The following is a 15,274-nucleotide window of genomic DNA, read 5'->3' as shown; positions in this document are numbered from 1 at the left end:
CTTTCCAACCAAAGAGCAATTTAGCATTTTTGTGCATGCGCACACACACGCACCCGCCCCCTTCCCCCCAAAAAAGCCTTTAATTGACTTCACTGGGATTTTTAGGCTAGTGAGGAATGCAGAACTGTTTCCAAACTCTGTGCCGTTCCAGATGGAAAAAGTGCATATTGACAAACTAGTAAAACCATTGTTTTAGGATTCTGAATCCCAGTTGCAAAACCAGCTGCCACAGTGTGAGTTTTTGCAGAGCGCTGTGTTCTCAGCCTTTGCCTGTTTGCTTGCTTTTGTGCAGTTTTACCATTCTTCCCTTGCAGCTACTATCTTGTTTCTGGCTTCATTTTCTGCCTCCTTCACTTTGGCCCCTCTTATTTCCACCCTCCCAGCCAAAAGGTCAAACTGTGGAACAGAGGTTAGGCTTGCATCATTCCTACCATCTGCATCATTCCGCTGATTTCCACTGGTTCTCATGTCCTTCATCTGTGGAATTTTTTTTTCTTTTTAATACACAATGCATGCCGTAGGAGTTTGTTCTATGTTTACAATAAAAAGAGCCCCCCATATATGACATTTTCTTATGCATGCAAACCATTCTTCTCCACATTAGGGAAAATCTGGGCATACAAGCCTGTGCAAAAATGCTACGAGTGTTACTTCTTGTCCCCCCAGTGCTTGTTTGTAATGTGCAACTCAGTCTTGCACATAGGACACATGACAACTGTGCTGATCAAAAGCAACTCCTTGTATAAGTACTACAATCAATGTCAATGACTATTACTATTGTCAATGACTATTACTACAACAGTTCAGTGTCTTACGTTGCAGTCAAACACCTTAAATGTCGGAAGAGGTTAGTTATGTTTGACATTTTGTATTTAGTCCAGAGGCTAGCATATTGGAACTGGCAGACTCCAATATCTGCGGAGTCAGGAGGACCTTACTAGCTAGCCTGAGGGAGGCCGTTGTCTCTCAGCCTCATGAGCAAAATGAGAGCTACTGTGCCTAAACATCCTTTGAATCTTTGCTTCATGGTTGAAGCAAGACTGTTCCCTGTGCTGAGACTAGGGTTGCCAGGTGTTGATCTCAGAAATACTTAATGCCCCTTGAATGCAGCTAGAACAGAGGGAATTAGAGTAGAGTTTGATGGTTCCCTTGCAAAGCCAAGGGAGAACCCAGTGCATCGAGGATGTACATGGAAAACTAGGGTGGAATCAGTTCAGGGGTACAGCCTGACAAATCAAGTGTGGAGCCTGGCAGAACCTGTTGGATGATACATGAAGCCTTGTGAAACCTGGCTTTTCAAGCCAGTAATAGTTAGGTGGCAGAACACTGTTGTATTAAGGAACCACTAACGTTCTGGCTGGTTGGCAACTGCAGCTGGGAGGACTGTAGAACCACTATCCTAGTGTTTAGGAATCTCTCCTGTGTGTATAAAAAGACCTGAGATTGAGGGATGGGGTGGGATTTTAAAGAGAGCAGGTCCACCCCTGGCTCCTAGTATAAGAGACTAAAGGCTGTGGGACTGGCCTTAAACATGGACCAGCAAGTAGAAGAAGTTGAGGAAGGAAGAATCTAGTTTTGACCCTCATGTTTCATATAAGAAGAAGCTAGGTTTAGCAGATTTGGGCAGTACCACACACTGCTTTAGCAAAAGATACAATGAGCCAAAGCAGAGTAGCGTCAAAAATACACATGTCTTAGGCTTGGATTTCATAATAACACTTTTGTATAGTATTCTAAGTGCACAAACAAAGCACATCCTATGTATTATTTTATGTAATCCTTATAACAACCTTGTACGGTAAGAAAGTAGCATTATCCCCATATTTCAGTTGGAAAATGAAGTTGAGGACTTGCTTAAGACCACCTAGTCCGTTCATGGCAGAGACAAGATGCTAACCAACTTAATCTTGATTTGCAGCTCTGTTTCATAGCCACTGCGGTACACTAGTTCTCATTTCATTTTACTTCCAGTTTCATGTGGATGTTATATGTTCATGATATAAATAGTAGGTGCAGAAACAGTAGATGCAAACTGGAGTAGACAGCTCAGCCTCCACTCTCACCCTGCAGCCTGGAGCATACAAACAACCAAATTATAAGAAGCCCTTGCAGAGCCCTTAAAGTGCAAGTCTTCTGTTAACCTTTGGACTACAGACATGCATGTGACATTTTGGTTGGAGTTGCCTGATGAGTAAATCAAAATGCTGTAAAGGGCACAATCCTAACCAACTTTCCAGCACCAAGGTAAGAGCAGTACAGCTCTGAGGTAAGGCAACAAACATTTCCTTACCTTGAGGAGGCCTCTGTAACTGCCACCCAACTGCAGGATGCAGCACATGCCCTGTTGGCACAGCTATCCCAGTGCTGGAAAGCTGGTTAGGATTTGGGCCAAAATGTCACAACGTCAGTGTCAATCACTATTAATTTGGTGATATTGCTTGGTACAGGAGCCTTGCAGTTACCATATATGGGCATATACACAAACCATATAGGGTGATTTTTATGCCTGAAGGCTCCATAAACAATCCGTAGGTTGTCACAGTTCTGAGTTGTGATTGAGACCTGTTCTCCATGGACTTCACAACTCGTAGACATCATTTCCAGCTCTGGGAATTCAACAAAGTGATGCAGGAAAGTGAAGCAGTGTAGTGGAGTGGCCATGATAGTTGTACTGAAAGCTGCCACTTATGTCATAGTGCCTGTCTGCTCCATATACAGCAGAAAGCGACACAGACTCAGGTACAGCCTAGCAGGAATACACACATTAGGGATGAATCGCCAATGTCTGTGGAAGTTAAGAGTCAGCAGTTAGCAGCAGCAAGAAGCAGCTACATGCCATCTGGCCTATTAGGGATGGAGGCCCAGGCAGGCACAAATATAGCGCAGGATTATATTTAACTTGGACTACTTAATACAGCACATTGCTAATTCAACATGACACCTCTGCACTGTGGATTTTCATAGTAAGTGCTCTTAAGCCTGGGCCTTCGGTTGCAGTGGCACAGTTTGCAGTGCTGCTGGAGCCAAAGTATCTGGATTTCTTCTGCCCCAAGTGTAGGCACCAAGACATCTAAGGGTCCATTCCTATCCAACTTTCCAGGGCTGATGCAGCTGTGCCAAAAGGGCATGCGCTGCATCCTGCAAGCGGAGGCAGTTACAGAGGTCTCCTCAAGGTAAGAGACCTTACCTTGGGGCTGCATCAGTGCTGGAAAGTTGGATAGGATTGGACCACAAGACATTTCAGAGGGAAAAGGAAGTTGATGTTTTAGCCACAAAATGGTGTTTTAAAAATGCAAATGTCATAGACTGTTAATACCTTTTCTAGGACCAACCCAAATTAGGTTGAGATTTTGGAATTTTTTATAATGGACCATCATAGTGACCTATGTTCTTATTTTTTCAAATCCACTATTCACTAGCAAGGTTTTCTTTCTGCCTGCACTATTTCCTACCCATAACTGTGAGATACGGTATCTCAGCAGGAGAAGGTGGTGAAAGCAGAGAGCTGGTTTTCCAAATACCCACTGGTTGGCCAATGGCATGTTGGTCAAGAAGAGAGACTATACCTTTTGCACCTTCAGCACTGAATTGCTTTCCTTCTGTAGTCTTTTGACTCTAATTCCAGACTCCCTTTCCTGACACAGCATCTACACTAAGGATAAAGAGGAAAATGGATAGACTTTCACTCTTTCTCTGCCAACACAAGCTTGTATTCTGTGGTTGGGAGGTTTTCTGAGGCTCTTTATTCTGGGTAACATTACTAGAGTGAAGAAGCATATCTTTTGTTCCGGCTTATAAAGGGATATTTATTCACAAGGATATACAGTATACTGACTTGCAGAAGAGCTGGTGGGTTAAAATGCAATGCAGTTAATATTTTACATTTGTGACGGTTCTTTTATGTCACTTTCATCAGAAAATAAAAAGATTTTAAAACATGGACGACTCTGTGTTCAGAAAGCCACGAGAGACATGAACTAGCTGTGGCAAGGTCAGAAACTGAACCGCTCTCTTCAAAAGCAGATTTAACACTATAGTCTCCTTGCCTGCTAAATATCCAGGCAGTCTTTGAATGCTGAGACATTTTTGTAGTGATATATAAGTACACGGGGGTAATAAACGCTCAAGTCATTATAGTGGAGATGGACAGAAAGGACGCTTGTTTGCAACCACAAGTTACATTTTAAAATGTCTCACATTGTGAGGGGGTCTTGGCTTAGCTTTCATTCTGTGGCTCCACAACAGGGTGCTGTGTCTACCATGCCGAGATCTCTATAGTTCATTTCATTTCTTTAATGGTGTTTCCATATTAGACAGCCAGATGGTGGAAAGCAATAATACTCTGCACTAATCACTTAGAAACTCCATAGAGTAGTGCTTTGAGATTTGAGCACACACAAACGCACACAGCCGCAGCTATTGTGGATAGTACTGTAATGGGTCACTGCCACTGGAGTGTGTTTGAATGTGTCTATATTTTACACATTAGCTAAAGTTCTTCTTTCAAAATGAGTCATTTAAGACTATCAGTGAAAAGGGATTCTCCCCCCTTTGTTTTGACAAGGAATTGAGAGATGTCTAAACATCTCAGAGTTGATTACAGTGATACAATCATTGAGCTGTATTCAGTCATATTTTTAGGTGTGACAACAAAGTTGACAGGTTTACAAAGGCTGTGCCTAGAGAGGGAGATCTGCATAGTTAAATCCAAGGATAAAGAAGAAGGGGCTCTCTAGAGAAGAATTCTTGTTGATGTTTTGTCAAGAGAGCTGATTTTTAATGCTCTACACTGACGTGTCTTTTCAGCACTTTTCCCACTTAATCAGATTAGCCAGCTATGCTAATGGCTGTTTGTGCTTTAGGAAAGCATATAAGCACACTTTGTTAAAATGAAGGGCTAATGAGCTGAAACAGAGCTTGGTGGATTGCACTCATATTGCCCCAATCCAGAATGCCATCTGTGCTTTAATACCTGCATAGACCTTCTGTGTGTAGTGTCCTCCTGCATTTTAGAGGAAGCAGCTGATCTTCATGCATATTCCTTTGTATGTCTCATTCGGTTCCCTCAATTGAAATGACCTGGGAAATGATTCAGGACAAGGATGTGCCACGTCATGAAGCACAGCCAACTCCTATCAAGATGGATGGGACAAGGAAGCACAACAGTGAAGGTGGTCTTCTACAGAGAACATAAGGCGCATAGTCCCCTCTTTGCTCAAATCAATGAGCAGCCTGAACCAGAAACTTATAGAGAGGTCAAGAAGTATCACATGACTTCAGTGAATTGCTCTTCAGAAGCTAGTTTCTTGTAGTTCTTTCCTCTAACCAGCATTGGATTGTAGGTCACAGACTGAATTTGCACCTGGCTTCCCTTCAAGTCCCAGGTCCAGGACCTGCTGTGGATTCAAGTCTTGACAACACTGGATCCAGCAGGACATGGGATTGGTATTTATGTTTCACATTCTGCATATTTGGAGTTACTCAGTTGTAATACTAGTCTGCCCAACTCAACAGATTTAACAACCACAACATAGCCACAACATAGCCAGAGTTCAGTTCCAGAGCTTGTCCACAAAGATTTCAGCATTTTGAGAAATCAGCATGGGTTAGATGTCATTCCTTCATTCCTAAATGACTACAGTTGGTTCCTACATTTCTGGGATTAGGAAGAAGGCTTTTATGCCATTCTGAGCAGATTTGACCCCTGCTCCCTTTCTCTCTTTGACCACTGGAACTAATGCAATCAGGAATATTTTGACATGGACCCAAAATGATATCCAGAATTTTTGTGAACTCACTTTTATTTACAGCCCACTCCTAACAGGCTGCTGTGCTGGGAGAAGTTGGTTCTGGCGGTGCAGCAGTCTTTCCGGCATCACAAAATGCTACATGCTGTCACATACAAAAAGGCTGCCACCAGAATGGCAAGCCACAGTGACCACATGGCAGCAGCCTTCAAGGATGCCCCAGTACAGCTAAGTTGGTGTGGGGGTTGGGCAGGGGTGGGTGGAATGGGGTGGGAACTGGGGCAGAGAGGGTCTATGTTGAGGATGGGAAGAGGTGGTTATTGGTGGCAGTTCTGCTGACCTCTTATCCCCCTTCCCAGCATCAATCCACCTTCTCAGGTCTACTAGGAGTTGCTTCAGCCTAAGAGCTGGCACAGGTCCAAGTAGAGGCTTACTCCAAGGTAAAAAAACGAATGTGCTGCTTCATTGGGGGGGGGGGAGTTAGTTAGGACTGGGCTGTTATTTTATTTATTTATTTTTATGAACAGTTTCTTCATCCCTCTCCAGCGGAGCCATGCAATTGAAGTGACTAATACAGCCCTAATGGGTATTCAGATATGTTAAACAGACTAAACATGCTAATGAGTCCTATGAGTGTGGCCTCTGATTTGGCAACAATCTGTAATTAAACTATTGTAGTGCTTACATTTGAACAGATGGCCAAACAAAGCATTTGGACATGCTTTCTTAATCACAGAGGGCTCTGTAAATTATTTATATATTATGTAAAACTCTAAACTATCATTAAGGCTGATCATCCATTCATCAGAAGTGAACTGTTTCAACTCATTTTATCACCCTGAATATGTAAGTGGGAGCATGGGTACTTCTGGAGGGCTTGTAGTAATAGCAATCATTGCTACTAATGTCAGATTTGTTAGACTCAGGCCTGACCAATTAGAGATTATTTTATGTTTGCAATTGCAATGCTGCTCAGATGCATTTCCACTGCATTCTGGTAGCACATATTAGAAGACTTCACAGGCACCTTCTGTATGATGGAAACAACAAGTAATTCCAACTAGCAGTGCTGATTTTGTTCAGATCCATATTAAAATGGAGAAGGGGTATGTCATCAGAGGTGTTCCCCACTCATTACACATGCTCCCAAAGAAGAGAAATCAAGAAAATGAATGACCTTACACCCCTTAACCACCTTTCCACGGGTCTGCACAAAATCAGAACTACCACTTCCAGTGAATAAAGTTGTGATAAACAGAATCCATTGTATAACTTTCTTTACCCTATGTCTGCATAAATCATTCTGACAACCTAATCCTATTCAAGTCAAAATGGCTTGTGCTGTATCCTGAGGGAGGAGTAGTCAAGGAGGTCTCCAATGGGTAAGGGAATGTTTGTTTCCTTACACAGGGGAAAGCCTCCACAGTGTGGAGAGTCTAGTTGCTGGTGCAACTTCAGGTATATACAGGATGCAGGACCAGGTCAGGAAAGGGGGTTTGGATTCAGAAGCCACCTTTGCTGCCAAACCCATCCTCCCTTTGAACCCAATCTGCTCCTATCTCCACCTCCATTGCTTTTCTGTTCCACCCTCCACTGTCCATCCCTTCCCACCATTGTGCTGGGTTGGTGGGTCTGCAATGATTCTCCTTCGCTTGGGGGAAGGCTCTGGCCTTCCTGGAAGTACTCCAGCAGCACAAAACTCCACATGCTGACAGATTGTTGTACATGACTAGGATGTTATACATAACTGCTGTAAGGCAGTTAACCTGTCATTTAATGCTTGCAGAATAATTGTAAGAGTATAATAGAACTGGGCTGCAATTTTAATAAAATTTGCAGTATTTTTATTAGGTCAATCAATAAGGTAATTCTTTTAGGCTGCGATCCTAACCACACTTTCCTGAGAGTAAGCCCCATTGAACAAAATAAGACTTACTTCTGAGTAGACCTGGTTAGGATTGTGCGCTTACTATCTCTATGTATTTTGTTCTAACACGGCCATCTAGCTTTGATCAGATTTGAATAATATTTCAGAAAGAGCTAGTATTATTGCAGCAGAGATGAACTAGTATGTACATAGAGAATAAAAGGTGAAACAAATTATGAGTGTCATTAGAATCACTTCCTAGTTCCACAAAAAGTTAAAACAGCAGGGATTTGGGTGTGTGTGTGTGTGTTTTTCAGATTTCAGCAAGTTTCTGGGTTACTCAGTTCAGAACAATATGCCAAATTCATATAGCATCAAACCACTTTGTGCTCATTCCAACCTCTCGATTTTCTAAATGAATTTCATTTTATCTTTCCAAGATACCATTTTGATTTCCTGCTAAAAGACATCTGCTTCTACTAGAATATGGCAATCAAGACAGCACCAAGTAAACGAATCAGGGGACACATGGGTCAAACAAAAATAGGTCTAAGATCAAAGTGACTTAGTACAGATCAATGGAAACATCTTTTCTATACTTCAATGCTGCTCACTTCAAAGTACAAGGTTACTGGCAAAGTTAAATCAACAAGACTGGGGTGCTTGCATATTAAATATTTTAGGGGTTGCATTAGAGGCATCAAAGACATGTGGGACAAGCTTTGCTGGTAGCATGAGCATCCATAATGAGACACTGGACAAAGGCAGTTGTGCTTTTGTGAACTGAGCAATAAAAGAATCAATGAATGCATGCAATTAGGAAGACATGATTCTAACTAGGAATTCATTAAAAAAAAGGATTCAGGAAAGTACGGGAGCCAAGTTTGATTTGCGCATTTTCATCTGTTACATTTTAAGTACGAATAATTCATCTACATGTTTATTGGCTGAATAAAATACATTTATGAAAATAAGTGGCTTCATAAACAGTTGAACCTTGACTTTGTCTCAACTAAATTTCTGCAAAAGGAAAGAGTCACTGGGGTGAAAGTCCACATTGCCCAATATTCTATCTCTACTGTTTTCAAACCAGATAACTGAAAAGGCCCCTCAATGTTAGGGTTCATATAACTATTACAAATTAGTATTAAGAATTTTTGTATTCAGTAGCGCTTTTCAACAAAAAAGTAAACAAAGCGTACTTATGGCAAATTGTTGCCACTGTTGTGCAGTATTCTGTGAACCGTAAGCGTGTGAGCTATGAACAGCCTGCACTGATTCATTTTGATTTCAGAAAACAGAAAGACAGAAACATCATTATGAGCCCCTCTTCAGTCTGAAAGGACCGCAATTTTGTCTCTGGAATAATCGGTAGATTTTAAATTGTCACATCAATGCAGCCAATATACAGTCATTCTCTGCAATTTCAAAGAATAGGCAGGTTGGGCAGACTGATAGCACAAGAAGCTGCCAAGAGAGTTTCACTTGAATTCTACATGCTCTGCAGACAGCACATTAAATACACTTCGCTCTTATGCACTTTCAAGTTCCAAATGGTGAGATGTTCTAGGGCAGTGGTACTCAAACCTTTCCGGCCAGTGGCTCCCTTGACCCCCGTGGCTGTTGGCCATGACTCCCCATCATGTTCCTGAGGGCTGGAAGTGACATCATTAAAAAGAAAGTGGCCAGAAATATTAGTATTAATTATATTAATCGTATCATTAATTAAATGCAGATCTTAAAAATATATTATTAATACACAGCAATATACATGCTTTATAAATGATCAGCTGCTGATCACTGTTGGAGACAGGATACTGGAGTAGGTAGATTTTGTCTGGTCCAGGAAGACTCATTTTTTTTTAAACTTTGTAAGCATACCAATAGAACTGTTTTATCAAATGAACTTTGTGAACAACCAGTCTGACCAACATTACACACACACACCCCTGTGGACCCCAATCCAACTAGTCATTTCTCCCATTCTCCTTGGATAGGATTGAACCCTTTATTAATTTAATTTAATTAAATTTTTCCAGCAGCTGCTGGGAAAAACAAAAATAGACCATGAAAATATATCAGAGCTGATAAGGGTTTGGTTAGGAGGCCGATTTGTCTCCTATACTAAGAGATGCACAGGTCAAGCCTATGCATGTCTACTCAGAAGTAAGTCCCATTAGAGTCAATGGGGCTTACTCCCAGGAAAGTGTGGATAGGATTGGGCTGGCAATCACTTCATCAATGACTGATTATTCCCTTCAAGTAGCAAGAGTCATCACTTTAAAAATACAGCCTCTCCTCTTCAGTCAAACAACAAGATTAATAAATCACTTTAAAAACAGTACCCTTTTTCTGCTCCTGGCCAAGTAAAGTGTGTGCTTGTCTCTCCCCTCCCCCTTTGCCAACTGCATGGGAAAAACTTTAAGGGGAGGCGGAGGAAAGTGGGAAGGTTTGGAGATCAAAAGGGGGGAGTGGAAGAGGGAGGGGTTGAAAAGAGAGATTTCACTTTGATTAGAATCCCAGGCTGGGAACTAGGAACCAACCAGACAAGGATCAAGTAGGGTTTCTTTCTGATGGTCAGCAAGGGCAAGGACTGCAAACTGAGCATGCTCGGTACTTGCCAGATGGGGGCTGGAGTGGAAGAGCTTTGCAAACAACATGCAGCAACACAGAGTGGAAGGAGAAGAGGGTGGGGTGGCAGCAGCCACTCTCGCAGCTGAGCAACTCCTGTTTCTTCTGCTTTAAAAAAAGCGCAGATGGGCAAAAGAGGGGCTCATATTCTGCCCAGGGGTGTGACTGTATCACTTTGAGTGGTCATCCCGTGCCTCCCCTTTCAGCTCCTGGTGCCTCCTTAACGAGCCGAGCCTCACAGTTTGAATAACACTGTTCTAGGGGCTTAATTCTGGGTTTAGATTCTTTGGACTGTAGATTTAGCAGTGCATCTGTAATATATACTTCTTATTTAGTTTTTAAAAAATATGAGCAGATTGTAAGAGGAAACATATAGGCACTCCTGCAGCAGGCAGTAGGTACCCAGATGGTAACTTGTCCATACCATCTTCCAAGGCTGCACCTAGCTCATGCCAGCTAGAATTCATTGACACACACACCCCTTCGATTTATTTAATATTGTTGCATCTTACACCCTTATATACACATCCATCCTGCTGAGGTGTAGTCTGAGATCACACCGTTGTCATTTAGAGGACTGCCTATTTAGGGAACAGTCCAAGAAACATGAACATTCTTTTGTTGAAACCCTGACCACTCATTCACAGAAAACAATCCAGTCAAACTCACAACATATATAGTAAAACACTGGTAATCCATGCTAATGCAGGGAAGCCCTAGTACAGATTTAATGACATTTGGGAATTACCAGCTAAGAGGCAGGCCAGTGCAGGTGAGGTCAAAAAATACAATTCCACTGCCTTACTACAGCTGCAACAACACCACTAATGACATACATATAAAGGATAAAAACTACAAAGAGCAACAAAAATACCACCAACCAATTATGCCTTTAGACTGCCTTTCCCTGCTGAAGGTCAAGCTAAACATTATGTTAAGCAATGCTGAATTCGAATATGCTTATATGTAATTTTTTAAAAACTAAACTGTACTTGAATCTGACCCTGTAATAGGGTTTTCTTCTCAGGGTAAACAGCAGCTGTGGGGTGGGCACTCTGGATTGGGACTAGGGCAGGGCATACTGAGCCCCTCTCCTGTAGTCCCAGTCTGTGAAGGGGCCACTCTGGTTGCTATGTATTTGATATATCAATCACCATTTTCCCCAGGAATTGACTCACTCAAACCTCAAGGCTGATTTAGTGTTATTTAAAGTTATTTAAATACACAGCAGCAAACAGACCCCAAAGCCATGCTAATGTTCATACTATTGATTAGGAAATAGATAATAGTGTTAATGGAGACACTGAAGGGCAAGCAGCCTTTAAGCTTTTGCAACAGTTCCTCTCATATAAGAAGCTCTAGAACATACATAGTTACTGAGTGAGAAAACCCTGTTTATTAAAGAGTTAGAATTCCCGGGTAGATTGATCATAAATGAATTAGTTGTATTCTGAAATCCCAGTCCCACAAACAAGTGTGCTTATACTGTACTTCACATTATTATTTGTACGCTTCATATGTAAAAGTTTGAAGGACATTTTTGCCCAGTTTTAACATTACAAAACAAATCTTTTTTTCAAAATGAAAATCAATATGCATGTAAAAAAAATTGTGATATTTCACAATATGTCTAGAAGCCATCCCACATGCCTTCATTTCCCTTCAGTTAGTGGTAGCTGTTGCTGAAAGTAGATCATCAGAACATTCTTTGTAATTGCAATGGATCCACAGATTGCCTCAAAATTAAGATATCTTTTTTAATCAAATGAAATTAAAACTATCTTCAAAACAACCTTTTTGGGGTGGAGATGATTTTGTAGTACAAGATCATCATGGGGAACTACTACTGCATATACTGTAAATAGTTGATCACATGGGGACAACTACCACGTGACATTTTTAACATGTATACAGGCCCTAAGTCTAAGTCCTTTGTGTACTTCATCCCTGGACTGATATCTTTTAAAAAAGAAACTTCACTGCGGCTGCAATATTTATCAATTATAAAACAATTGGTGAAATCTTAGACTTTAAAGGACCACGGAAGCCTAAAAAAAAAAAAAGAAGAAGGTTGGATCAAAATTGGTAATTGTTAAAATAACTAGATGGTAAAATGCCTTACATTCCCACATTCTTTTCCAATATTATTAAGTATACCAAACAATGATACAAAGTACACAGTACATTGTATATACAAATACTCTCCCAATACTATGAAGGCTAACAACCTGGATTTTGATAGATGGGGAGGAAATGGAAGACATTTTTAACATCAAGACACTCGGCCAGCTGTTTCTCTGTTGATAAAAGGTCTCTCTCCACATATGATTCTTTAAAACCCTGCTTAAAAGCATCATCTCAGATAACTAGCTTTAAAACCTTTACATCAGTTTTACAAGTCAAAACAACACCTTAAATTCTTCCTGAACAATTATCCAACATTGCCATGAGCAATGCTTAATAATTACAAATGCTCATTTGTTGCTGTCATAACATGATTACAGCTACTAGTAATAATGAGCTATGTGGAAATTAGAAGAATCTGCATAAACCTCTGATTCAGTGCACCTTTGTTTGAAAATTAAGATGCTATCCATATTTCCACATATTTATATCCTGCAGCTGGAAGCTATGGGTGTGCCTGAGTCTATTTTGTACCCCACAATTTACACACAAAGAAAGCACTGATGAGACATCATAATTCCTTTTCACATTCTAAGACACTTCCTAGAAAACTGGCCCCACCTTTGAGCCATGAAATAGGGTGCCCTACAGGGCTTATGTGAGGTAGTGCAATTACCTCAAGGTATCAAAAATATTTCTATTAGTAAATAATCTTGTTCATTCAATTGCTTTTGACTTTCCACACTGTTGGTATCCAATGGCCTGAACTTCAAATCAATTCACTTGACTGAATTCCACCCACCTACTCCAGTTATATCCTCATATTGGCCTCTACATTGCAAGAGGAAATTTGAGCTGTAGCAGGTAAATGGGATGCTCTATCTATCCCAAGCAAGTGAGGTAAAGCAAAGCAGTTTTATTCCCTTGTATTCCAGGTTATACCAAACCTTGAGACACAGGGCTGCTGCTAATTTTTAGGGTGCAGTGTAAGGCTTTGCTAGAGGCCCCAGTCTCCTTCCCAAGCCTGCAGAAGCCCTTCCTTTGTGGGGACGGCTGTGTGAATTATGGTTTACCTCACAGTGCTGGCTTAGCAACATGAATACCTTTTGCCACTCAGTGTAGCAGACATGGTAGGTTCTGGTGCTTGTGCATGGGGATGAAGCTGGCACCAATGATAGGAGCCTAGCCCTTCATCTTGTGGAGCAGCATAAAGTATGGTACTGGCATATCCACCATAAGAATAAATCATTTTTAAGTAATTCAGCTTAAACAGTTTGTTGCAGACACTACTAAAGACTGCTACATAAGATATAACCACATTGTCTGCTATGGCCAGTAGCACTTCATTGATAAGCGATGGAATAATGCATGAAGACCTGGCACAAGCACTGTTTTGTTTCCTGTGCAGCACTACCCACACAAGTGAGGAGAGACTGTGTTATATTGCTATCTGTGGGCCCAATCCTATCCAACTTTCCAGCACCGGTGCTGCTGTAATGCAGCCCCAAGGTAAGGAAATAAATGTTCCCTTACCTTGAGGAGGCCTCTGTGACTGTCCCTCCACCACAGGATGCAGTGCATGCCCCACTGCATGGCATTAGAAAATTGGATAGGATTGGGCCCTGTGTCATCTTACTAGGATGTGGTTCTGAAAGCGGGCTGTCCTGCAACTGTTTTGAACTCCACTCTGTGGACTGTTGTTAAGAAAATGTTACCCGGAGAAGACCTGAAAATGATCATTATACTAAAAACCAGTGCCACTGAGGTTCATAGAGAAACTGGAGTAAAAAAGGGAGAGATAAACTCCAAGGGGTATTAATAATAAAAAAGTTTATTATGAAAAGGGAAGTCTGTGAGCCCAACATATCTTGGGGTAGATTCCTTCCTTCAGGAGTACAACAAAAGTCAAAGGCTATGTACCACTAGCTGTGGTGACTTTGTAAGTCTCATGGCTCAGGTGAGGGTCATCACAGCTAATTAGAATACATGCTAGTTAACTCACATGTGTACATTTTCATGATAAACTATGCAATATATTATTTGCACACTGGAGTTTGCTTCCTTCCCTTTTTTCTCCACTCCGTAGTAGAACTGCGCATATTTATGCTACCTATATAATAGACTAGCTTCTGCCAAGTGACAAAAAGTAGAGAAAACAACCCACTTAGATAAGAATCTAAAATATTTTTCTCTCATTTTTAGCAATATACAGACAAAGGCAGACTTTAAGCACTTGTTATGTTGTCCATAAAAAGAATAAGAACAAAACCACGATTGAGAGTACATGAAATTTACCTGGCTGGCTATAAACCCCATTGACTATAATGGGATTTACTTCTGAATAGACATGCATAGGATTGGGGTTTGTATCTCATAGGTTAAGAACATTTTCCTGTTTTAATGGGAAACGGCTTAATGGTCTTAATGGCTTGCATAGCGAAGTCTCAAATCTGCAAACTCAGGAATAAAGTCACTGGAATCTATGGGACTACGCTGAGACCACCATTTTAAAGGACTAGTAGCTAATTTAAACATATTTATTATAGTAAGGGTTGTGAGGAAGGAGCAGTTACCAAAAGCTCTTTACAGCTCATAAATTCTTCACTGGTGAAGTATAAATCAGACCCATGGATGCGCAAGGAGACAGCATTGTCATCTAAACCAACAATCCTAACAGCTAGACTGTTTACTTTTCTGCCATGGTTGTCTTCACTTTACATAAGCGTATGTCACGGGGTCACCACAAGAGAAATGCCCGTATAACATGAGAATAAATTTCCGATGGGATTTAAAATCTGAGTGTGGAAGGGATGTCAGAGCTTAAAATTCTATGACAGCTAAGAAGGACAATTTGTAGGAAAAAAAGGGGGAAGCATTCAGTCTTTTCTTTCTGGCTTTGTCTAAT

This window comes from Tiliqua scincoides, chromosome 1, assembly GCF_035046505.1.
Source record: "Tiliqua scincoides isolate rTilSci1 chromosome 1, rTilSci1.hap2, whole genome shotgun sequence".
In the NCBI taxonomy this organism is placed as follows: Eukaryota; Metazoa; Chordata; class Lepidosauria; order Squamata; family Scincidae; genus Tiliqua; species Tiliqua scincoides.
This window is presented reverse-complemented; position numbering follows the sequence as displayed.